This window comes from Triticum dicoccoides, chromosome 5A (assembly GCF_002162155.2).
Source record: "Triticum dicoccoides isolate Atlit2015 ecotype Zavitan chromosome 5A, WEW_v2.0, whole genome shotgun sequence".
NCBI lineage: Eukaryota > Viridiplantae > Streptophyta > Magnoliopsida > Poales > Poaceae > Triticum > Triticum dicoccoides.
This window is the reverse complement of record NC_041388.1, coordinates 587,495,604-587,498,151: the sequence shown is the minus strand read 5'-3', so window position 1 is coordinate 587,498,151 and position 2,548 is coordinate 587,495,604. Positions and strand designations below refer to the sequence as shown.

Below are 2,548 nucleotides of genomic sequence, written 5' to 3'. Positions count from 1 at the left end.
TGTGGTTCGCAATAAGAGGAGGCCATTCTGTTCATGCCTAGCAGTAGCACAACAGCGACATGAAGACAACCTACTTTACATGGCAAAAGATCCAAGTAAGAAGAAAATCTAATGTCATATATGGATACACTTGAGTTGTTATAAATACTTAGGAATTCAGGATGGCAAATTTAAGCAAGAAAAACACACTGGAGCTGTTATATTTACTTAGGAATTCAGATTATTGTGTTTCCTATAGAGGCCCTATAACCTGAATAAACGTAGCTGCACATAAGATCAAGTAAAAAAAAGCGTTAGTAAATTCATGAAAGGAAGATGTGAAGATAAAAGTCATGACAGAACTGTCCAGATTTTGTATCAGCCAGTCATATATACAGGACCAAGAAGACTGCACCCAAAGTTTGATATTTCAATCAGCTTAATTAATAATTATTTGGCACGCATCTTTGACACAGCACTGCCTTTAACTGTGTTCTGCGCCACAGAAAACACAAACTAAAATTGATAAAGTTGAGACAAATAAGGGTACATATATTGCATTAGTAAACAAATAACAATAGAATGTACTTTTATGTAGAATTAAAAGTGTGGAGAGAAAATAAATAAACCCGAGGGAAAACTATCTATTAGTCCTCATAAATCAAAACACAACATCTTCACGCTTTCTCAGTCAACAGTCTACTCAAATGTAATTAATATATAGCAGATCAATGACAAAAACACGTGCCAAAACATGCCGACCAAAATAAAGAGGTAGAAAGCCTATTTTAAATCCATGACTGGTTACAAAGTTGCATCAACCTACTACATTAAATATATAATGGCAGTTCTGGATGTTGCTTAACATGGAGCATAGTTTGATGGTGCAGTGCAACCTCATAAACTCTGCATACAACAACCTGTAAAGAAATATGAACCAAAATAAAGTGTCATTGCTTCAAATGATATAACATACCAGAACGCCATTTCTTCATATCCCATCTCTTGAACAGAGGCATGCCGAATCCTTCCAGTAAGAGGTTGCCAGTGCGTACATCAAGCCATTGGCGAAAAGAACCGGAGAGACCAACCTGCAAAAATAATTGCAATTCTTTTACAGCAACGAATCTTGTGCAAGCAAATGACGTGAAGGGAACAAAAGATAAGCAATCTACATGGTTAATGAGCAGTTAATGAGCAAAGGTGCTCCAGGGCAGAAGGAATTACACACAAACTCATGGAGAAGCAACCTGAAATTAGTAAAACAAAGTGGCAGCTAGAAACTAACCTGAACTAATAAGAACATGCCATGGTAAAGCATGAGAAACAAATACGGCGCATTTTTTTTAGTGATGTAGGGTCACGGCCTTGTTGGCGAGGTCCGCAACTCCTTCTCCGGTCCTCTCTGCTCTCCTCTGCCTCATCTCATAACTACTTCTACCAATTGTTGATTGGGCTCGGTTGCTGTCAAAATCAAGACAATTGCATTCAAGCATAACGCAGTAACTTATTCAAGAAGGAACAACAAGCTATAGACCATGAATTAACTCTGTAACAACTATAGGGAAACTAAATCTAGCTTAGACTGACTATGTGTATTGACACCAATATTTCCATCAGTTAACCGGATTAACAATTCATAATGAATACATTACTCAACACTGGTATACCCAAACCCCAATCAGATGAGTCAGAGAACTATTGAAAAAGAATACCATCTCTAAAGAAGAATGCAATTCTAAAAATGCTTGGAGATTCTTGTTAGTCTTAATAAACACCTTTTTTCTCAAAGAATTATATAAGAACACGCTTCACTTCAGATCCAAGACATGATGTACTTTCTCCAAATGGTGCTAGCTAACAACACCTTCATACTCTAGAAAGAACCCAAGAGAAATAAGCTCAATGCACCACCCAGGTAAACCAGAATGGAAACCACAATATACATTTTCTATGTATCACATATAAAGAAACCATCATGATTGCACAGATAGCAGCCCCTGATTAATGTGAATATGAGAGAGAAATGGGAGCAGAGTGGGCTGGAAGTACAAAGAAAACAAACCTTAGGTAAGTTGCTCACTAATGATGCAGAATCTAGAGGTACACACTGATGATGCAGAACCTGGAGGACACCTGGTCATATGCACTCCATCAGTATCTACCTCCTCCATAGGTGAAGACCTGATTTTACTCTGAATCAAAGAGCAGCCCCTTGAAGATAGGAAAATGTAAGCAATTAATTGTCAGATTATGAATTACCTCACCTTTGCTCTATTGCTAGTCAACCAAATTGACTCCGGTGTGCTGCCGCAAATGTGGTGCTATGCCCAAGGAAAAAGCTACAGAGAAGGAAGAAGAAACCAGTGAAGAAGGGATCTAAGTTTTCTGCTGAGTATAGGAAAATCTATGGAGAATCATTGTTATAAGCAAAATAAAATCAACAAGACATGAATAGGAAAGAAGAGGATGGAAGAAGAACAAACCTCAATGACATGAACGGAGCAGAGGAAGCAAACTCGTTGCCTCGGACTTGAGGGCGACGTGAGGAGGCAGGGGAGGAGGAACC

General features: G+C 38.4%; 1 long non-coding RNA gene across 6 annotated transcripts; it reads right to left on the bottom strand.

Moving 5' to 3' along the window:
• LOC119303095 lies at positions 1-2,548 on the bottom strand. Of its 6 annotated transcripts, none has more exons than XR_005147839.1 (6): positions 2,466-2,548; positions 2,247-2,321; positions 2,045-2,174; positions 1,268-1,443; positions 956-1,070; positions 1-73 (listed from the first exon to the last, which is right to left on the bottom strand). It is a non-coding gene; the product is annotated as an uncharacterized LOC119303095 (long non-coding RNA). The 6 variants fall into 6 exon arrangements; XR_005147840.1 differs by having other exon boundaries at positions 1-70; XR_005147837.1 differs by having other exon boundaries at positions 14-73; positions 208-1,070.